We start from the raw sequence: 25,489 nt of genomic DNA on the forward strand, positions 1-25,489 counted from the left end.
CTAACTTTTAACACTTTCTACACATATGCTCCCAACATTCCTCCCGGGTATCAACAAAAGAAAAATTAAAACCATAAACTCAAATTGCCGCTTAACCTTAATCAAACATACATTTCTTTCGGTAACTCTTGTTTTCATTGTAGCCTTGTCTATTTGTTCTGATATTGCTCATTTTAATCTCCGTTCAATGTCAGTCACTAGATTCCACCACTTAAGCACTTTTCTTTGCCAATTACTAAGATCCTTCACAACGAATTGAATTACTTCCTGCTTCAAATTCAAAATATCTTCCGCTACCTCCACCTTCTTTATACTTGCAAGACTTTCACTTCTCTCGTATTTCTTCCCACAAGCATTCCTTCTTATGTTTCTGACTTTGGACTTTTGTTGCTCCGTCTCCATATGCGAGCTATACCTGCTCCGTTCTGCATTAATTGAATCTTCTTCCTCTGAGTCTGTAAACAGTTTATAATTGCTAGAGCCCGTTGGTCCTCTCCCAGATTTATTTGCTGTCTTAGATCTATGTTTAATGAATTTCTTCTTTTTAAATATGGGTTGCTGCATGTCTTTTTCATCCTCCAGCTTGCCATTAATATCATTTTGTGAGTTCTCCGATAATTCTTTCTGAACTTCACTCGATGATTGGTAATGAATTGTGTCCAGTGTTAACGCCTGATATAAGTCTTGCACTTGATTTATGTCCAACGGTGGCGTTCTCTCATCTTCAATATGTACCTGTTGTTTAAAATCTTGCCCATTTACGTTAACTTGTTCATCTATGTGTAGTTGGTTTATATCTCCATGTAACTGTTGCAATACACAAGCATGTGCGAAGTGATGAAGTCCCGTACACTTAAAGCATCGTTTACCGAATGCTGGACATTTATTTTTAGCATGAACACGATGACAATTTCTACATTTAATAACCTTTGTTTCATTTTTGATGGATGAATCTGATGATACTGAATAAGATGATGTTTGCCTTGGACTTCTCTGTATACTACTTGCATAAGGTGATGGTGTAGTACTAGCGTAAGGTGAATTTCTTAGCATTTCATTTCTTCCTCTTATTCCTTTCGATTGCATTAAATTAATTTGATGTTGATTTCCTGAACTACTGTCATTGAACACTGTCAGTTGTTCTTCTGTATTTTCTACAGCTGTTGCAATATCTACTACTTGTTGAAAACTAAGTGAATCAGCTGTCAATATCTGTCGCCTTGCTACATTACTTCTCATTCCAAAAACGAACTGATCTCTGAGTGAATGATCTAAACATTCATCAAAATTACAATATGCTGCTTGCTTTTTTAAGGACATTACAAATTGAGGAACTGTCTGATGTTCGAGCTGCACTAACTTGTGGAACTTGTAACGCTCAGCAATTTCATTGGTTTTTACGCCATAGTGTTGTAGCATAATCCTTTTTAATTCACCATATGCTTTTTGTGCAGGTTTTTCCGGTGCACACAAATTCCTTAATTCTTCATATGCTTGACCACCTATAACAGTTAGAAAAGTAGCAACCTTTCTTTCTTCTGGTAAATTCGCCGATAACGCTAGTTGCTCGAACCTCTCAATGTAGATTTGGACTCTACCTGTTTCAATATCAAACTGTTCGAAGTTACCAATTGAAGCCATTTTCCTGATTCACAAGCGTAATGTTCTTTTGATACTGACTGCGCCAATCTGTTAGGCCTAAACAAACTCTACCTTAGACTGCCTGGACAAACTCTACCTTTCATCAAAACATTGTTTTATTACTTTATCCGGCTTAACCTATACATTTATACCGAATTGCTCCTTTAAATCATAAACCATAATCTTCACGAAAACTTACTCAATTCTTAAATTAGCAACTGCCAACTTTACATAAACACACACTATGAAAATCTACCTCAATTATCCAAACAATCTACCTCACAACGCTCTTCAGTTTCTTTTTCAGTATATGCACTAACTTTTAACACTTTCTACCCATATGCTCCCAACACTCTGCAACCTAATTTCCGTTTTTCGTACAAAAACTCTATTCCTACCTGCAAAAAGAAAATATTTATGTTACTCATCAATGGTTGAGGTTTTGCCCTGCGGCTGAACAACACGGCTTGTATAAATAGACTCTGACTGACTGCAGGTGCACGAAAAAAAAAACTATTGGATTCCTCTCCCCGCCCACTTCAAGTGTGGATATCCTGGACACATTCAAACTGAGCGGTACGATCTTTCAGTTCTTTCCAGTAGAGGTGCCAGCAGTGATTGCTAAATGAAAAAGTGAGCATCTGGTGGCGAAAAGGCGAAGTGCTCGGACAAGGGGGAGTTCACAGGAACCTTAAATGCATGGACTATCGGATAAAGATAGCAACCACTAAAATATCCGTTCTCTTAATATGTTGACAAATTGAGTCCACTAACAAACTTGGCCTAGATAATAGCTCTAGCTATATATTGCAAACAAGCAAAATTCAAAAAAAAAAAAAAATGATCTTATATATGGGATATGGGGTATAAATGGCCACAGTTAAATACACTGTTATCCGTTAATACGCTAAGGGATTGATTTCATCAACCACCTCGGTCAAGGTAATTGTTCAAGCTATCTCTTGTAAATAACAATTCAAAAAAAAATGCTTACATGCATAAGATATGAGCTATATATAGCAACTGCTAAGATCACCGTTATCCCTTAATACTTTAACGGATTTCTTCCATTAATAAATTTGACCGAGATAATCTCTCTATAACAAAAGAAGTAATTAAAAACGAAATGAAATATTTGAGCTTTATGTCCCCCGGTTATGTCGGCTAGGCTAAAAGCGACAGGGATGATGAGAAATGAATGAAATGGTGGAATGAAGAAAGTGGGAGGAAACGGGAGAACCTCGGGGAAACCCACGCACACGGTGTTCGTCCAAAGATGATTAAAAACCGCTTACTTGAATGGAACATGGGTTACAGAAAAGCACTGTTAAATTGATGTTATCCATTAACATTTAAACGGATTGACTCCATTTACGAACTCAATCGAGATAATGGCTCTGCCTGTCTATTAAAAAAATAAATAAAAATGTCCTTATGTGTATGGGATATGGGCTATAAATAGCCACCATTAAAATCGCCGTTATTCATCAATATGCTAACGGATGGACCCCATTAATGAACTTGGTGGAAATAATCGTTCTAGTTATTTGTTGCAACAAACAATATGTAAATAATCTCCTACAATAATATAAACCATTAAAATCACTGTTATCCTTTAATCCGTTAGCGGATTTACTTTATTAATGAAATCAGCCTGGATATTTGCTCTAGGTATATACTGCAATAGAACATAATTTTACAACAATCGCATCTGTTCAAAAATAGTCGTGTGTTTTAACGGACGGACGTACTAACAACGCAATATTAGAAGTCTGACTCTATGACCCTACTAAATAAAATTGATTGCTGTTTAACAAATCAATAAATATCTTCCAACTGTGCACATTTTGCACCGCTTTGTGCGAAACGTGCAACTATGTACCCAATTATTTTTGAACGTAAACGGACAAAACTTGGATTAAAGAAAATCGTAAATCGGTGTACAGTCTTGTTTAGAAAATAGCCATATCTATATTAGGAAAATGTTCTATTATCGCGACCATTTGTGGGAAATTTCAAATTTTTAGCTTTAAAGATCTCAATTGGTCCAATAAATAAGATTCACACTCGCCTCAAGCAATATTTATATACTAGCTGAAACAGAGTTGGCGTGGGTCAATGAAAGCTTGACCCACGACCCACTGACCCACCGTGACCCACGTGCCACTGACCCACCACCCACCGTGACACTCTGACCCACGACCCACCATGACCCACTGTGACCCACCACCCACCATGACCCACTCTCATCCACTGTGATCTACTCTGACTTACCAAAACGATCGTCATCAACTCTGAACACGACCCACGGCCTCTTCTGTACTGACTAAAGAGTTTACACTTGTAATAAAACAAGATTATGAAATTGTCACTAATCGGAGTTTGAATTTCTATCATTCGCTCAAGGACCACTTTTTGCAATAACGGTGAATCTGAACTTTACGATATAATATGGTAAAGTGTTTGTCAGTGAGGAAATTGAAACAGTCCGAGGTGGGGGAAATTAGTGTGTGCCTAAAATATACTTGTACTAAGAGAATATTCTTGCAAGTGTTAATTTCTCAACGCATTCCAAAAGAAATTTCTATTCGCAGGAAAATACCCCTGTGCAATATGGAAAAGGTTATGGTTTCTCAGTTCACAGCATTTTTCTCGTAAAAGACTTGAAAAATTAGTTTTTCATAGTGTATAAAGTGCTCGGGTACCCTATGTGAGAGCATCTCCATAAAGTATGCTCATAATTGTAACGTGTGTAATTACTAAACACCACGTTAAATTTAAGTTACAAATATGCACATTGCAATTATTATGAATGTTTATTAAAAATAGTTTACCTAAAGCAAAGAAGAGACTTACTAAAAATTTGGCACAAAGTTGAATAACACAAATAAGTCATTAGTAATGCAAGTATACATTTTCCATAGCTCGTAATTTTCCACCTTAAATCAAATCTGAAAGCGAGTTTATTTCCTGTTGGCAACATTTTCGAGGTAAATCATCCATAGCGGAATGATGTCCATCCTTCAGCCAAGAAATAACTACCTCGTCTACTTTGAGCTTGTCTAGCGGTAGACCATTAACATTGATAAACAACAAGTTACACAATGTTTGAGCACAGTCTATTTCTAATATCAGCCATCTGTAAATTCATAAGGGGAAATCTCCGTTCACAATCTGTCGTGATAATTGATAATACTTCTACCCGATTTCTGCAACTCCTCATCGACAATCTACTTGTTAGACTTAAGTCGGATAACGATTTTTCTTGGTCTTTTGAAATACTCGGCAAGAAGCATCATCTCTCTATCACCATACAACATCTTTTCCATATCGACCATGTCAGTTGGCAATGTCGACTCATGGAGAACAGAAACTTCATCTACCACGCCATTGATAGTTAATCTTGTGAATAAATTATCAATTAAAGCCTGATAAACTGATGATTTCCTTTTTTTTTTTTTTAATTTAATTTTTGTAATTACACATTAAGGTTTGATATCATTACTAAGTTCCCTCTCCCATCTAGAAAGTGAAAGGGAACGATCTTCCTGGAAAGTGTTCAGAGGTGAATGGGAATTTCCCTACTTTTTCACAGGGTACATTTTGGATGTCTTAGGTCCATATATTGCAGATGGGAAGAACAATGAGGTCTCTACTATCACAGCGCATATGCGACAACAAGTAGAGGGTTTAAGACGTTGGCTTAATGAGGATTATGTCATCATCGTAGATAGAGGATTCAGAGACAATGTGAATCTTTTGGAAGACTTGAATCTAATAGTAAAGATGCCACATTTCCTATAGAAACAAAGTCAACATACTACACAAGAGACTAATGAGTCGAGGTTAGTTACATCAGTGAGATGGGTAGTAGAAGCCTCAAATGGTTTACTAAAAACTTTTCAAGCACTAGCCCACGTCATGCCCAATTCCCAAGTGCCATACATAGGAGACTATGTCAAAATTGTAAGTAGCATCTGCAATGCATTTAGGCCTCCTCGAATAATGGAAGATGATGAAAGTGCAAAAATAATTGGAGAAAGAACGTTAGCATTGCACTTCCATCCAAATGAGTTGCAATATCGCGTGACTGTAGAAAAGTGGTTAAGAAAAAGGGTTATTTGGCAAGAAATGACTGCTGACACTGACTGACTTCCCTCGTTTAACACTTGACGAACTTAAACAACTGACCTTGGGCATATATCAGCTGAAACAGGTGACCTCTTATACAGCTGAACATACAGATGAACTAGGCCTTTACAAGTTGTTCTCACATAGAGAATGTTCAGATGTAATAAGAGTTTTAATTCAGAGCCGACATAGATCGTCCGAGATATACACTCTATGGATACAGTATAATATAGCTACAGTTGGATCTTGGTATTGCCAGTGTAAAGTTGGAGCGCGTGTCGTTGGATGCTGTGCTCACATTGCTTCTGTGTTGTGGTTTCTTGGTTACTATCAACACCTTCATCACCAACAAGAAAGACACTCCGCACATTATCAAGATTTTATACAAGATGCTGCAGTTGGCTGGTCTGATGACGAAGATGCTGATGATGACAAAGCAGGAGACTCAGATTGACAGGAAAGTGAAAATAGAACCGTGTGTCTCTCTGCATGTTGTGTTACGGCACTGAGTGGTCTGTGAAGAACAAACTTATAAAATGACTATTGTGATATTGTCATTCTGTAGTAGGCCTATATCAAGAAGTTCGAATAGGGGATACCACAAATAGTGTTTTGACAACATAAAAAAAGGAAACGTTTTGTCTTTTTAATATTCATTTTGTTTCGTTTCCATTAGTAATGTTAGTTTCTTGTCCATGTTACCTACAATATAATACGATTGTGCATTTTTTGTTAACAAATGGTGCTGTGTAAAACCTTAGTTGCAAAATATATTTGGTTAACATTCTGTTTTTCATACATATCTGCTCTAGTACTACCATTATAGCATAAATGAATTGAAAAATCAGGGGGCCGATTTTGGCCCTTTTCGCCACCCCTCCTTTGAAAGTTCCAAATCAAGGTAAGCAGACCAACGTAAAGGGAAAAGAGTGTAAAATTTTTCCATCTAATTATGCGCACAATCCAAACTTAAAATTTTCGTGTAATTAAGCTTACAGTACAAATTTTATGCCTATTTTTCTCACAACTTTATGCATACACTCACTGCCTAGTGCTGTGAGCGCTCCATATAATAAACATAAGCTTCAGCTATTATTATAGTAGAAAATATATATATATGAAATGGATATATGAAGCCAAGACTGAATTTTTTGTTTCTGATTTTTTTTCTTAAATAACATAGATCGTTTTCCATCATTTTTACAAACCAACTCACTACCAATTTTCCATATATAGAAAGTGCCCCCCTCCTGCCATAAAGGAGAATTTAAAAAAATGCTAAAACATATTCTGTTTATTTGCAATAAAGACTTAATACACTGAATTTCAGCTCCGTAAGTTTAACGGCGTGAGAGATACTAATCTTTTTTTTTCGCAAAAATTCGGATCCTCATTACCTCCTTAGGATATTATACATTATAATGAAAGCAATATAACATCCCAGTTTGGATTGAGGCCTAACTATATACCAAAAGTAATTTCATTTGACTTTGCAATTTGACCGTGATGATCTGGCACACATAGTTACATTCAATTTTTTATATAATAATTTATGTATTACAGTGATTCAAAAATGTATTTTTGCCAGTAGTTAGCTCCTCTAAAAACTCACAGGTCTCGAAAGTCAAGTAGTAGTATAAGTCCTATTGCTATTATTACAATTAAAAATATCAATATCCAAAAGTGCCTGAAGTTCTTTTTTCACTTGGTTAGATATACCCTCAGGTAAGTAGACAGAAACATGGAAAAGGAAGGGAAATGAAAGTCTTGAAAGTAAAACGAAGACAAATTTACCAGTCTTCAGAAGATACTGTCTACAATGCAGTGAGCAGAGTGGGTCGGTAGATCATACTGAGTCGGTGGGTTGCAGTGGATCATGGTGGGTGGTGGGTCACAGTCGGTCACGGTGGGTGGTGGGTCAGTGGGTCATATGCTGTTGACCCACGACCCACTGACCCACTCCATCTCTGAGCTGAAATACCCATTCTTCGCATGCATCAGATGAAATATCTATTTAAACAAAGTGGACAACGAAAGGAAAAATATCGGTCATTTTCTACTACTTTTACTTAACCTGGTAAAAGCCCCTTGAGACAAACTGCTTCCCAGCCGATGGGGAGATATTTGGAAATAAACGCCTGTGGGAGTATCGCCTTTCATCTTAGCGACGACGAAAACTATGGATTTGACACTAATATCGGTCATTTTGGATTATTTTTACATGTCTTGGTATCCCCCAACCGCCTGCTGACCCCCGGCCCGCAGCCGAATTAAGTGAATTTGAAATTTAATGCGATCGGAGCTTCACAATTGATTTCAGCGACCGCGGAAACTGTGAATTTGACACTAATATCGGACATTTTCTACTACTTTTATATGCCCCGGTAAACGTCCCCCCTGAGACCCCTTAGTTCGATTTTTTTTTTAAAAAGGTTTGGTCTGGGGCCTGGTATCCGTGACCAAAATTTGGTAACTCTCGGTCCACTCGTCTGGTCTCCAGGCCGCACACAGGCAGACACGCAGACTATTTTATTTATATTGCATTAGATAGGGTCTAAGAATACAGGACTTTCCAAGGATTCACTATTGATGGTTAACACTTCTTAATGACTTCAACATTTCTCTTACGCAGTCAAATGCCAAAGGGGCCATTAGTAGCAAACTGAGTTAACCGTAGCACATGTATCAAACTTAAATTGATCTTACAGGAAATATAGGGCGTTCCTTGAGACATAATCCATTGATGAATGTTTATACCTATGGCAATAAGAGATCTTGCTTATGTTGAATGTGGTTAGTATCATGACGACTTGATGTTTAAAAGAGAAAAAGTTGTATTTTTCATGGAGCCAAAAGAGTATAACTGCTTCTTGTGAGAGCACTGTAGGTCTCATTCTTCTTTGTTTCGTTGTTCTAAGCTTGTATTTGTCTCTTCTTACAAAATACACGCATACAAATAAGTTGGAAGTTAGCTTCATTAGTGTTGATTGTTCATCTCTATTGTTTTCTTGAGCTCTAGCATTGTTGAGTAGACTTGCAAAACAGCCATACGCAACAGACGCCTTTTCATTTATATAACCGAATAGATTCCCATCTTTTTGCTATGGGAACAATGCTTAATACATGGACTACCCTTGTTTTCAAGCACAAGCTTTCACCTTCTTTTTTAACGAATGAAACGGAATCGTTGTGAATGTCATATATTACGTTCAGTTAATAACTACACGTGTACAGTTCTTTGTAAGTCTAGTACATCTCACACTCATCAATGCACATTTTATGAAAAATAAAACCACACTGCAAATTGTTTAGATTAGCACTGCGTTACTGTAATGTTGCTGTTTTACCTTCCTTTCAGGTAAAACATATACAGGGTGTTTCAAAGGTCCCCTGACATAGGGTAACTGTTATTATCAGTGTTACAACAAAATGTAAGAGGAAAACCCGTCTCCAAATATGATGTTTTCGATATAAAGTGAAGGGATTTTTTTTTTTAAATCGGACAAGCCGTTTGGGTTGTACAGTCTTTATACGCCCAATGTTAAATGAAAATGCAACATTGCCATGTACCTGGATCCACAACGTAAGTGAATGAAGTAACTTTTTTTTTTTTTTTTACACTAACGTGTCGATGGTCAGCTCCCATTTTAAACATGTCCCCATTCATCACACTCTTACAAAATTTATACGCCTTCCTCCCCGCCCACCCCTCCCCAGCCCCTATATAGTATAGCCCAAACCGCTCGTCCGATGTAAGAAAAAAATCATTCCTTTAGATTGAAAACATCATATTTGGAGACGGTTACCCCTCTTACATTTTGTTGTAACTCTGTTAACAACATAGTTACCTTATGTCAGGGGACCCTTGACACATTCTGTATAACATAATTTGTTAAACTTATCTCAAGTTTTTCAATAGATCGGATTTCATGAGTAAGAAATAAATTACTGTGAGATACAGGAGCAGTGCCGTTCCGTGGGGAGGGGACCAATAGGGGCGACGGCCCCGGGCGCCGGAATAATCGGGGCGCAAAATTCGGGAGGAAAAAGAAAAGAAAATAAGGAAAGAGAACGAAAGAGGAAGGTTACTTGAAATATTTTAGATCAACAGCATTATTTTTCATTCTAAAATTTTAGTTGACCAGGGTCGGATTTATATCTTTTGTGCCCCTAGAAAATGCATGTGCACATACTGTATATAAAATGAAAGGAAAAAGTAATAAAAAATGTTCAAAATCAAGGAAAAGCAGGGATTATTTTTGAAAATTTTCTTGCGCTTCGCACTAACCACGGTGGCACTTCGCAGCTGGGCTGTCGACCTCGCTCATATATATTGGGGGCACCGTCGTATATTCTCGCCCTGCGCGATAATTTTCCACTGCATGGCACAGTACGGCACTGTGCCATAAGCATATTTTGAGTTCAACTGTCGTTTTCAATACTGCAGCTACATGACACACAGATCTCAGCTTAACATGGGGACTCCATTAAAGGTAGCCTACCATATTTTCGTTTTTTTTTTTTTTTTTTTTAAAGAGGATGGTCGAACGAATTATTTTTATACTTTTCATATATTTTCACTTACTTCCTCCTTCAGGATATACGTCTTAATGTTAGACACGATACTATCCCAGTAATATGTGTGTGTTGCGAGTTTTAAGTTGCTATAACTTTTGTTTTGTTAACCTCGTTTTAGATTTACTAACGCAACACATGTAATGACTACAGGCGTACTGTAGTACTGAGAAAATGACTATTTGCATCAAATAGAAAGTTGCAGATTAAGTCGTATGTTTTACAATGCACTGACCTTTCACTATTATACTTGGAAATATCTGCAAGGAAGGAAGAGAAATAGAAACGCGACTAGTGTGAGCTATATTGTACACAAGAAGTAAACAATGTAACAACTATCTATTTGTCATTGTTTCTTGAACTTGAAAATTAAAAAAAAAAGAAATAATACAGAAGTAAGAAAATCAACTGATTGTTAGTATTTTATGGATAATTCAAAAGGGGAAGAAATGAAATCTTTCAAAAAAAAAAAAAAAAAAAAAAAAAAAACTGGTAGTACCCAGCAAAGACGGGTTATCGGTAAACTCAGATCCCATCCACATATGATTTCACCAAGGATCGAACTCGGATTTTCCTCACCGAAGTCTAAAGTGTCAATCATTTAGCCACGAGGAAGTTCTTACTTTATAACAGAAGTTTGCCTAACTTAATAAAGAAGTTTACTGTTTCGTGTGTATGTTTTATCACATTAACGAACAAAATTGTGTTTTATAATGGATTCTAACGCAATGAATTCCATATGTCTAGAGAGCTTCGTAATTTGAAACATGAAAGACAGTTTGAAGAAATCTAATTTTGAGCATCCTCGAATCAGATCAAACAATAATGTTGTGTAATACTTACGGACGCATGTGAGTTTTGTTTCTAAAACCGGTACGGGAAAATCATCATAATTTTGCAATGTTACTCTTCTTTTTATCAGAACTGTAAGTTTACGTCTCAAATGGCTGGGGACTAAAAAGGCATGTTACCTCATGCAAAGGCATGTCCAATAAACGTTAATAACATATTCATATCTTTAGAAATTCAAACCTTTCGTAGATATTTTGTGGATATCAAATTAACGTACTAGTGGTTTGATGATTTACATGTCGACCTGAGCTTTAAGTGAACATTCGTTGTTGTATTATCATCGGCTATTTGGTAACACAATCCCTAGTCCTAAATTTCTTGAATGATAGTTGCTCAATTTTATTTCTTTGCAGCATTGGAAATATATTACAGCTCTTTTCTTTTAGTTTTAGACCTTCTATTTGCATCAGATATATACTGAATTTTTGTGTTAGTTCTCACATTCTGGTGGACAAAATATTAAATATTGCTAGCTGAACCTGCGCTCTCTACACAGCACATCATTCACATATTAACATGAATCTCCTTGTCATTCCTCACAACATGTGTTCATCTCACACAAGTAAAAGACATCTTGCTAAAAATCGGCACGGAGTACCGTAAAGGAGAGGTTTTTTTTTTAATTTTATTTTTTAAATATCTCGCACTGTTTGCAAGATTGAGCCTACTTCCGGTTGAAGTTCCTAATTCATGTATGATGAGTGTTTCCTTTCTTCTTGCATGCGGTCTGTAATACGCAAATACATTACATGCACAATTAGTTTTAATGTCAGTGATATATGATGTTCATTGGCCAAACCACTCCACACAATACAGATTCATCTTGGTCTGGAAAAATGGCTATCCTTCGTCTTTCAATATCATTTGGCCATGAAACAAACGCCTGAGAGATATAGAACCCATGTATATAACTATGCTGTGTTCGAATGCATAACTTAAAGGATATGGTGCTTTACTTTAAAAAAATATATATATATATCAACACTTCCAGTGTACCCCTAAAAATTGTGTAATATAATAACGACCATTTTTTAAATATTCAATTAGAACTGGACAATTTACCCAAAATTTGGAATCGACTATTGAAAACTGCATGTTTCTAGCATTTGCAGTTTTGAAGATCTCATTGTCGAAAGGGTTGGAGACAAACATACAAACTTTTCTTTTGAGACAAACATATAAACTTAGCAAATTAATATATAGATTAATTTAAAGAAAATATATACACTCTAGTTGTGTGTATGTCACTTTTTTTTTTAAAGCAAGAGCCTTTGAGTCATACACTCCAACAATCACATACGTTTCTCTGAGGAACGAATCTGTCACTACTACGCTCACAGAAAATACATCCTGTGAAGCCCTTCTGATATGTTAACCACTGTAAGGTATATAAATAATGTCTGTTTTCTTTCAATATGCATTCCTTTTCGTATTCTTTTGTTGCCATATCATTTACAAAACATAGTATGTACGCACACATTGTGCACTAAAACCAAAAACAAAAAAAAAGCACTTGAAAGAGATATCTTCGCCGAATAAGCATGACAAGCAAACTTAACATAAAACAAACGCCGACATATTTTTTTTAAATAAAAAGTACAGTGTACATTAATTGATTAATGAATACTAATTAATTTAGGGTTGTTTCCTCTATTATTCTGTTCTGGGTATCAGTATGTTGATAAATTTAATGTTGTGTATGTGTCTGAAACGTTACATAGATTTTTTGTCGTCTTCAGAGGAATGTAATAGTAGTTTTTTTTTTTCTTCAAAATTTCCATTGTTTCGTCAAATTCAACCTATTTTTCACTTTAGAAGAGCTAAAAAAAATCTGCAAGTCAGGCATTACACGTTTCACATTCCATTATTCAGCCGATGTTCCATTCTTTCTTCTACATTCTCTTTTCGATTTTGTCTTTATACCTTCGACAGTGTGATTTACGGATCAAAGACATTTGCTTAGTGGTTGTCTTTCATGTTCCATTTTTCTTTAGACTCGCATACTACTATAAAGTAAAAGGAGTATCCCATTTCCCCATTTATATATATAAAGAAACAGGCAACTCACACCATGCTTATGTTCTTTGTCTAATTCAACATACCGCCTCTCCGCCATCTTATTCTGCAAGATGGTGTATATGGAGTCAAAGCAACGTGTTGGCAGAAGAATTGAAGAAGGATTTCCGCCAAGTCGGTGGGATACCTACTCTTTTTTCCACCCGCCCACTATCAATTGTTCCCCCAACCTTCCACTGAACATACCAGTCTTTACATCTTGATGTAACTACCCCTTCTCCTTTCTCTTCTTTTTGATGGATAGCCCAGTTTCTCAAAGTAACCGACAGTTACACACTGTGTCATCTCCACGGGAAGCACTTCAGGAGAGAACCTACAGGTGCTGGGGGGTCTTTAAATACGGGGATTGCCAGTTTTCATTTGACTGTTTCATATATTTCCAAACTCCACCTCCAATGATCAAGAAAATTATATTTAAAAGGTTTTAAAAAGCAGGTTTTCAACTGAAATATTTTACCTACATCAAGAAAATTCAATATTATGTATATGAACATATGCTGCTTACATTTCCAGCACAATCTAATACAGAGCTAGGATCAAATGTAGGGAGAATATTACCGGAAACAAACCAGGTACTGAACGACTTCAATAGTGACGTACAAGCTTCAACTATTTGATTGGATTTATATCATACAGTGTGAAACTAACCATACTTTTCAAACATTATTAATTTGGGAATCTGCTAAAATTCTGGATTTTCTAAATAATAATAATAATAATAATAATAATAATAATAATAATAATAATAATAATAATAATAATAATAATAATAATAATAATAATAATAATGAAATATTTGGACAATTAGGGTTTGAGCAACATTTTAGTCTATGCTCCAATTAGCCTTCACTGATTTGCTTATATACTAATGACATCTGTAGGACCATTCTGTAAAATATCTTATGCCAATACATCGCTGTCTAAATGATCGTTGTTGATCTGGTTAGACGTGATACCACTCTCAGTTAGGTTACTTGTCCCAACTGGCACACATAAACTCCTTTCGGTTGTACGTATTTACTTATTTATCGACATTTCAGCATCATGAATTAAGTCGAATAAGGTCACTTATGTATATTGGCATGTTGTGGAGGATGTTGTGGTTATGTGGAAGACCAGCTGTGCAAAGGGAAGATTCCCCCTTAGTTGGGATTGAACAGTTATTTGGCTACCATTCCTCAAGAGCACGGTCAGTTATAACTTTTAAAATAGCTACATAATAACCACGATCGTCGCAAAAATGAGTTTTCTCTGTAGCACAAAACTTCTTGGATAAGCTTGATCAAGAAGGAACGGAAATGTGTTTAATCTGTAAATGCTGAGAGTATGAGACACTTCTTCGTCCATAATTTCTCAAATTTATGATTACCCTTGACAATCTCGCTCGAGGATCATCTGCATCACGACTGTTATCGTGATGCAAAATATTGTCTTTCTTTGAACAGCTTTGAAAAAAAAAAAAAGAAATCAGAAAACAAAAATCATGGACAAACTAAATGTGTATGCTTTAGGCTGGCTGCAAATTAGAGGGGGGGATTGGTAGAAGCAAATATTTCAAATCAGTTTTTTTTTTTTTTTCCGAAACGTTTTAGCTCTTTACTCCCTCAGTGTACGCGGTAGCTTCACATCCACGCACTTTGTCACATTGAGTGTTTGTGGTGAGTGAATGCATGCTTTAAATGCGAGTACTGGAGAAGGAGCAAATATATAAATATGCTTATAAATTTTCAGACTTTTCATGGATAGCTTCAACAAGAACAAGTTTATTTACATTTATCAGTTCAACAGTGACACTTTTCAAACTCTCATTGTTCAGTGGCAACTTTCAAATTCTTCAGGCATAACCATTGCACTTAACCCTCTGTAAACGTCCAACCGTTTAACACAGTTCCCAGGAAAATACAAAGTAACACAACAAGCAATTCAAGCCTTGCTCTCTGCATGCGCTGATCGAATGCTCCCGTAATCTTGCCACATATGTCTGTAACTCTTTAACGTTGCCTAAGTGTAAATCATTTTTATTCTCGTTGTAAATAAATAAATAAATAAATAAATAATAATAATAATAATAATAATAATAATAATAATAATAATAATAATAATAATAATCATAATAATAATAATAATAATAAAGAAATGAGGTTAGGCGTCTGACACTGCCCCAAGTGCTGCACGGTGTTGTGATGGACCCTGAAGCATACGCTCACTCAGTGTTAGGCCGACCTATTTGGATACATGGAGAAGTGGTTTCGATAAACCTCAAGGGAGCGGAAATGACGCGCAACCCTTGCTTCCAACCGTTTGCTCCCTCAGTGTGCTGTCAGCCTAAAGAGGCCTTGTCACTTTACAAGAACTTGTAGCTGTCATAAAAAAAAAAAGAAAATCTTGAAACCCTACCATATTTCACCACGTACACATAGTTTTGAGAGGGTCATAAAGCTATTTTCCCATCTTGCATGGAGTTGAACAGTGTGCAACTTTCTGGGACGTCTTGCTTTTACCTGCTATTGCCCTCACGCTGACACAAAATAAAAAACAGTTTCGCCGCTTCCGAAACAACGGATTATTTTGGATAGGGAGGAGAAGTGCGCCAAAATACACGTTTTTAATGAGGAGGTTCACTGTTTGTCCACTAGATTGCAGTGCTGCATGTGTGGAGAAACCTTTCTTGCTTTCAAGAAGTTATAACATGTAAAGAGTAAATAGAAAGTTCGGGTTGCAAGTTTATTTATTTATTTTTTCTAATGACAGTTACAAGATTCATTTACCGTGGCAATGTGGCTTCAAATAATATTTGAATGCCAATAGCTTTACATAAACTTTGAAACTGATCTATTTAAAACAGTTATTAACAAATGGCCGACACATGACGCACACGCGTGCTTCGATTGGCTGCAACACAACCGAATACGTTATCGATGTGTTTTGATTGCTTGTCACCACTGTCTTTTATCGGCTCCCTGTCTGCTAATTGTAGTTTCCGTGTGCATTCCTGAGGAGCGCAGCAGACTTCTACGTCATATATCTTTCAGTTGGGAATGACTTGTCTCTAATCTTAAAATTTGGTTTAATAAATTACAGGTACGCAAAGCTAAACATCCAAACTTTGCTATGAGTTAGTACCAGAAGTCGTACAGGACGGCTATGTCCTTTCGTCTGCCGAAAGATATCAGAGCAAAAAGGGTAAGATATAGCGAGAAACGCTTTTCTGAAACCTATTGAATATCAACTACAGTACATTTGTTTTATCTTGGCACACTTCCCGCCAGTGCACTTGGTCGGCCTTCTGCTAGCACTCACGTGAACGTTTTAACCCAATAGATGTCTTGCTGGTTTTGTCATGTATGTGACGTTAGGTGTCAGCCATCCCATCAAATAAGGTCAGTGATATTTAGCGGGTATATGAAGTTCTTAGTTGTCACACGTCAAAAGGTATGTTACAGTGATTAGTGGGTGGTGTGGCGTTTTGCTGTGCTTCTTAGTGTATTGTAACTCTCAACCGTTGAGTGGCAACAACGTGTTGCAGACAGATCCATCTTTTAGGTGGGAAGCGTGAGGAGTAAACCAATTTGAAAGTTTGACTGGCTTCAGTTGGGTGAAGTTAAAACAACTACTGTTCTGGAACATCATTAAAGCAAGCGTCAGCCTCTGTGGATCAAGGTTCCCAGACCTGGAAATCGATGATAACGAACCGTTTGATGAAGTAACCAACTTGCATAGGTTTGATTCTGATGACGAATTTTCAGATTAGAATTCCGACAAATCAAAGATTCACACCACATGAGTGGAAGTCTGTTCCCATTTCCAAATAAACTCTGTTCCCTGTAATAACATGCAAAATGTTGTTGAATTTATTATTATTTTTTTTTAATTCATTAGAATACATTAACTTACTAATGTGCTTAATGAAAGACTAATCTACCTGCTGAAATAATTTTGTCATACATGAACAATACATGAACAAGCGAGAACAAGTTAACTTTCTTGCCAAGTCCTCCCTGGGACTAAGAAACGAATGTTGTTAAGTGTGTGGATTTTCTCAGATTTTCCTTTTTCCTTCCACTTTCTTCATTCCATCATTTCATGGATTATCATTTTCACAATCTTAACCTCGGTGAATAATCACGGGACATAATAATAAACTTAGAATGCAAACGCTGAAGCAATGCTTATGGTAAAATGCGACTTCAAGAATGTAATGCCAAGAAACAATATGAAAAAAGACATCCTATGCAGCGCCCAAATCTACACATGTACTTAAATAATAATAATAATAATAATAATAATAATAATAATAATAATAATAATAATAATAATAATAATAAAAACATTAGTTTCAGAAGCATTCTTGGTCGATTGTGGTTCAAGCAATTGTGAAACTTAAATGCAGTAGTGAATACAGAGCAAATTTGGCAAGGATAGCAAAAACATTTTAATATCAAAATATCTTATCACCCTTGCCCAGACAAAAAATGTAATAATATATTTAATTATTTGATTTTTAACATGATAATGTGTCCGTACATACTCGTACTTTAAGTAAAGTCTGTGACACAACCTTAAATGCCCGAAACCAGCGATTATGAAAATTGTCCCGCTCTAGTTCGCGGAAAATGTAGCCACCTTAACTTAATGTATTATTTTTTGCTCACACATATTTTGATAGAGTTGCTCTGAAATGAAGCAGTAGGCCGATGGGTCAGGCGGAACAACTAGTAGTGAATAACTTAAATATTAGTTTGTAAGCATTTGGAAAGTGCCAACATTACTCCATCTTTTCATGCTGAACTAGTGAGGCAGTTCGGTGACTTTAAGGGAAGTGCGTAAGTAGTCATAAATGTATTTGCGTACATTATGAGTTATTTTATTTCAAGCATTATAACATTTTATTTTAAATTAAACTCAATGAAAAGCTTTATCATTTAATTAATGTTGAAGTCGCATTACAATTATCTTCTTTTAAAGTTAATTTACTTTACAGACAAGGAAGTTTTTTTTTTCTGTCATCTTATTCTTACATATGTAATTTCTTAAGTAACAGAACAACAGGTTGTTTCCCTGTCCGAATTCCTGTCATCATCTCACCAATGGTTAATATATGTAGTCTGAACTTTTCAACGTCATAAAAAAAAAAAGTGTCGATGAACCAAGAAATAACCCGGAAGGAACGTTAAGCAAAAAATAGTGTAAGAGGTTTGGAAGAGGGTAGTCGAAGTTTGATTTCGAGCCAAGCAACATGTAACAGCGTGAACTATGACTCTGAGTTTTCTAAAAGTTATTCCTTGCTCTAGACCTGAGAGCATTTACTATCATTTACGTTGTAAAGTTGCTGATAGCAGTGTCTCGTCATTTGCAGGGTAATAATAATTTCGGTTGAAATGATCACCGCAAATACATTGGCTTCTCTGTTTGAGTCACGGTGCATCTTAATTTATATCCGTTTCGTCGTTTACTTGAAAGGAAAGATCAAGGAGACTAACGAATGAATGCAAGTTGACCCGCCGAAGGAACTATGAGGGAAGAAACACCGAAACCTACGAGTAAGTACGAGTAAATTACATTATCCTAATAGCCATTTTCCTTCTTACCAATTTTTACCCTTTCAACATCACAATCTGCATCATTTTGTAAGTGTTCAGTTTTATTTATATGCAGCCCAGGTCAGATCCCGTATTTTGCGCTTTACCAAATACAAGCTTTACAAAATCCTGGGCGCAACTTGTCAGCTGTAACATCCCCAATGCATATACAATTTATTCAAGCTATATCTGAGTCTTTGAACTGACAAGGGGCGGCTGCTCATTATGGCTAAACAGGACAATACTAATCTACTAAGCTGTATTTCTTAAATTTTATTTTAATTGAGCGTTCTGTTTCATTGTCCAAACGTCCGGTTAACGTCAAATACTAGTAGTTAATATTAACCTAAACAATTCCTTCTCACACACAACAAATCAAGAGAATAAAACGAAACTGTTAAGAATTTTGGTCATGTGAAGTATGCTATTAGCAGAACGTGCTGTTTCTTCAGTTTACACTACACGTATTGTCAACCAGTCGACTAGTACATTAATTGTCTACCAGTGCTAATTAACTTATGCTGAAGGAATTACATTTTTATTAATTACTTTTTTTTTTCAAGTCAACAGTCAGGATTCGTTCAGCTTGTGAAGTCTGAGAACATAAATTACATAGAGGCGAGTAGGCAATTTTACTTTATGTATATTGCTTGGAGGTTTTATAGCTTAGGTCAAGGTGTGTGGCATAAGTCGTCAAGAAATTTTAACTGGAAGAGCAAATAAAATTTGAAGGCTGCTCCGACTTAAAGCATTTTAACTCCGTGAACACGGAACCTCCTCAAGGATCAAAGTAATATAAATCAAATGAAAATAAAGCGAAAAATATAATATTCTTTTTTCCCCTTATTTGTAAGGAGTAAAAGGTGAGAATTTTAGTGCCTAACAAGAAGAAAGTCAGTGTATAATGTTGAAAATTAAACAGCCTCTTTATGTTTGGGTGTATTCAACTACATAACTGTATAGTAGTTGTAAATTAAGCGCTTTGTTTCCTATTCTTTGCGTTTTCTCCTTTATTTTCAACTGTGTTGCAATTGTGTATATATTTGCGTTCGCAATAAGATCTGAGTGGTTATTCACGTTCTTTTATTTCTCAGTTATTCAAATGAATATATATATATATATATATATATATATATATATATATATATATATATATATATATATATATATATAAGAATTTAATGGCTGAATGGCTGTCGATAGAAAATTCTTTCCCCACTCGTATGTGTAAAACGCTGCCTTCGGAATGTTAGATTGGCGAATATTATTGTCAAGATAATTCATTTGCACTGATGAATATAATTTACTGATCTTCTTTAGATACAACGACGCAGAATAAAGTACAATTTTAATTTAATAAATGAATAGACAGAAAAACTTCACTGTAACAATAGGGAGGGTGGTCTACACTGAGTACTCTACACGGACTGTTAATTCAAAAAATATACTCGTAAAAAGTATATCCTTGTTAGAATGAGTAATTCTATCAATTGCTACAATTTCCGTTGATTTCCCACGTTAACGCTAATAAATTACTAGCCTTCTTATTTTTAATGTAATGTCCACGATACAAAAAAACACTATATTTTTTAAAGACATAAATTAATTACACTGTAATAATATCCCAGTTTCATACAATTGAGGCAGACAATGAATTAGCATCAACAAATATAAATAAGTACTTAATTGACATTGGAGGATACTCAAATTAATTCTAGAAGTGAGTCTCTCTACATTAATCACCAAGTAGCTCTACTTCACAAACAGTTCTAAGTGTACTATTACAATAAGAAGTCGTGGTTACTCATTTCGAACACTCCTTTTATGACAAAGCAGGTGGGATAAGTATCACGAAAACATATTGTTAATTACATAGTAGGTTAAAATAATGAAACAATTCGAAGAATGCTGAAAACGGAAACTGCGTTTATAAAAGCAATTTTAAAATGTCAATAAAAATACAATTTTCGCAACAAAAGTGGTCAATAACCTTCGTTAATTTAACCATTTTAGAAGTTATAGTCGGTATTTATTCGATAGACGTTTTATAACACATAATATAAATCATTAAATACTATAAAGCTTCAGTCTTGATTGCCTTACACAATTATGTAAGGGACATTGGTTTATCGGCAGTGAAACGTTAGTTTCATGCAACTCACACTTCATTATTTTAAGAAAACATGACACCAATATTATTAGACACCCCCCCAAAAAAAGTTTTATCGAACTTTCAAATAGTGTGAATATAGGGGAACACTAAGCATTTTATTTTTGAGGTGAGGTGATTTTGAGTTTAACGTCCCGTTCAGCAGCGAAGCTATATGAGACGTGGATCTACTGATTAACGTGAAATCCGAACCACATGAACTCCCGCCGGGAATCGAACCCGAGTATCCCACCATTTTATTTATTTATTTATTTTGATGTGAAGAGAAAGAAAGCAACGTGTTTTTTAAAGCTATACATTTGTACTCTGCTGGCTGTGGTCACTACAGTTAAACACGAATGCCATTCAGAGCCAGTCAAACAAGAAAACTTATAAGCCTATGTATACTCATGTCCAAAATGATTGTCGCATATATATAACTGTCTTCTTGTAAGAATGTAATTTGATAATGATTTTGCAGGGTACTTTTAATACTGACACTATGTGTATAATCGGGAAATGTTTATTTGTGGTAAATTTCATAGGAAGATAATTATAAATACAAAAATTAGAATGAGTAAAACAAAATGTTGCTAAATGGAGAAGAAAGTTTTATTTTTGCTTTATTGTTCTTATTTTATGTTGTTTTGACATGAAATTTGCCAGATATGTCTTTGCCGATTATACACGTACTAACATTATAATAAATAGCTGGCTAATTCATTATCAAATTACATTCCTACATCATATTTATAGATATGCGACAACATTTTTTAAACATGAGGTACTCTAAACTGAACAAACAGTGGTGTAACGGAAATGAATATGTGTTAGGCATTCGGTAGGGATGTAGTAATTAGGCAGACGATACAAAGGTGGTTTAACAAATTTAAGAATGACGGTGAATATCTCCAGGATATACCATGTACTGGGCATTTACAAGTCTTTAATAACGATGCATTTAGGTGGGATGCGAATCATAAGCATATATTTTGTTTATTATATAACTAGTTGTCCTCCCAAAGACTTCGGCTCGTCTGCAAATTGCCTGCACACTAGCGATGTCTATTGGTGCCAGGTAGGAGGGAGCTCAGCTAGCGACAACTATTAGCCTGGCTGTGAAATATTACGAGCATGACTGACAGACTGAGACGTGATGCTAAAATAATAATGAATAAGAATGTCAAAATGTGTTTGCCTAGATCCTGATGCAACCTGTTATTCTTAAATTTTTTGAGTTTGCATATTAGCGTTACTCACAGACTGATAGTTTTTCTTTTATATATTTTCATGCTTCGTAATATATTTTTCTCCGTCTTAAGACCAAGAAGATACTCGTTTCAGACTAGTTGTCATGGTCTTTATTCTTTTGTTAAGGACTCAGGGGGAAGCAGAGTAAGGTCCCCTCGTTGGTGTCAACCTTTCAAACAGCAGGTTGCTAAAACCAATTTAAGTACTCAGTGTTTGCTCATCTTTCTTCATAGACGATGAAAATCGTGCATCTTTGGAAGCCAGAAGATCAACATTTACTTTTCCAAGGGAGGAACAGAGAAATGTTTTCTTACTTTGCTGTTTATCCGCAAAAGCGTAAAGGGGAGAAAGCATATTAATCTTTCAGTATGTTTTACGTTTAAGTTTCAGGTGCTTCAAATGGTTTTCCGCCGGAAGCAGAGAGATTTTGTGCCACGTGGATAGTATTGTGGAGAAAGAAATTTCTTTCTCGAAATATATTTTTTTTAAATCTTATTTTTCTTCTTCTTATTGTTCGTCGTTGATCAACAATGACTTCTCGCCACTTTCCACTGATTAACATTCGTGTTTTTATTCTTATAAAAATGTTTTAGTTAAACATAAAGAAGCCTTATACTTCACGCTAACAGCGTTAAAGAAATCCGCATTAGAAAGCTCTCAAAGCAATATAATTGAAAATAAAAACACTGAACAGGATTAGCAACGCATACTGAGCGTCAGTGTTGATCAATATGTGTTTATTTCGCGTGTTAAGTGGATAACAAACGAACTTTTATACTATATTTCACCTACTTGCATATGCACGATCTTCACACCTTATAGTTCACCTTCACAACATACAAACATGTTTCTTCTCTACGTAAACATTATGATTAAAAACTGTAACATAATTATGTATCAACTAACTAAATATCAATTACCTATTGAGAAGCTTCTGAAGTGCAGCAATCTACAGGGTGGGAAAAAACACAAATACGTATTGAAATTAAATTTCCTCCTTAAATATATATATATATATATATATATATATATATATATATATATATATATATATATATATATATATATATATATATATATAACTGATCACACTACACTAACCATTTCTAACTAGCCGATTTATGACACATGAGCGTTCTTTTCTGACAAATAGCACAGAGAAATACTGGAGCAAAACAGGAGAGGGGCATGGACAACGGTCTAGCAGTCATGGGTCCACAGAGTGGCTCCATAAATGTAAACAATATTTATTTGTGAATAATTCTGAAATAGTTTGACAGAAAAGTCTCGCTATCTTTTGGCAGTGTTATAGCTTAATGTTTGATGTTCTGTTACTGTATTGTATCCTGATAATGGTTTTATTGTATTATTTTGTGTAGGTGGCGTGAATGACGCAACATGGCTGTAAAGCTGACATTTTACGAAAGGAAAGACGAAACGGTCCTCCAAAGACGATCATGTGGTATGATGAGGCCATAAATAAACTCAATGTCAAAGTAAATAGACATAGTTGTGTCTATTGATCCGCCCTAAATCCGGAAATCCACGTGAACAAAGCCTAAAATTTACCAGGGTGACGTGCAATGCGGGTTATCTTATCATGGTTTGACTGGGCCGTTCTTCGATGATGAGTACCTCTAAGTGCTACACATTCGCTTTGCCTGGCATCAAATATCTCTATGGGGATGACATGCTTTATCTCCAACAAGATGGTGCCTCATCTCACTACTATCTTCTTGTCAGGTAATTTATAAATGAAAATTTACCCGATGTCAAAGAGGGTTTGTCAAAGAGGGTTTGTCTGTAAAGAACGTTGTTCACAGACCAAATCCTCCTCATACATTGTCTCACCTACAAGCAACCATCAAACGTTACGGTGCACATGCTGAACTTGGCACACTGCAGTTGGTAGTTCGTGCTGCAATTTGACATCAATGCCAGTGTACTGATGTTCACAGTCAACGCTTTGAACACACAAACTAATGAAAGTTCATAAAATAATACATAAAATACATAAAATAATGCATAATACAGTACATAAAATTATAACATTACAAAAAAAAAAAAAAAGGAACGTTTCCGTCAATCCACTTGAGAGTTATTCACAATTGAACAGTGTATACACTTTTTGATCCACTCTGTATATGCAGTATGCCTGTAAATCCGTCAACAACGCTATCAATGTTACTGCTTGTCTTTAGCATTATTGCTTTTCAGTGACTGCTTCTTCTCCCATACATGTGGTTTACGGAGAACTGTGACATCGCAAAGTAATTAGAAGGAACTGCACTGAATCAACCGACCTCAGAATGGTAAAATTTGTATACAAAATTAAACTTACATGCATAGACATCAGCACTTTGCGAGACCTTGCAAACGTTTTGGAGTAGCCAATAATGACTTAAAAAGTCCGGTGGTGTGTTATGAGAATAGCACAAATGCTGTTTCCACGCATTGAACTTTAATTTTGTCCTGGTGAGTTGACTATATACTTGGAGTTATACTTGGACTTGGTGTGAACATCTCAAGAACCAAACTGACACTTTTCTCTGATCGTCAGCAGCGCGGTCTCTCGTACTGACGCATGTTGTGATGTTTTATTTCACGCTTATAAGTGAAGGAAACGTGAAATATACTGTGACGAAATACATATCACACGTTATTCCGAAAACAAAGAAACATGGAGCTACCTCTTCCAAACACTTCCGTCTTTCCTCCGAAACATTGGATGTTCATTGTTGTCAAACTTTACCTCCTGCCTACTTTCGATCCTTCTTGAAATCAGGGCATATCTGAAAACTCTTTTGAAAACATATCTGAGAATTACACCCTTTAGGGAATATCCTCTACACCTATTGACAATTGATGAAATATGCACTTTTGGATTGTATATGCGTGGCTTCCTTTACGCTGATAAGAACCACCATCCACAGTTTCTAGAAATCTTAATAGGGCCTATTGAAATTTAGCTTTTTGTGCGATTTTGGACAGCCCTAGCTCTGAAACTATGCACTTTTTCGCCATAGGACCATATGAACTTGTTCTCTTATTTTGATGTGAGGAATCACCTCTTACAGTTTGTCGGTATAGTTCATTAACATCCTATATATATATATATATATATATATATATATATATATATATGGGGGGTAGATAGATAGATAGATGTAGATACTTATTTGTTTATTGCTGTATATATGATAATAGTCCTACCAAAACAACTACACACTGTCAT

The sequence above is a fragment of the Thermobia domestica genome, chromosome 6 (genome assembly GCF_964235325.1).
Source record: "Thermobia domestica chromosome 6, izTheDome1.hap1.1, whole genome shotgun sequence".
In the NCBI taxonomy this organism is placed as follows: domain Eukaryota; kingdom Metazoa; phylum Arthropoda; class Insecta; order Zygentoma; family Lepismatidae; genus Thermobia; species Thermobia domestica.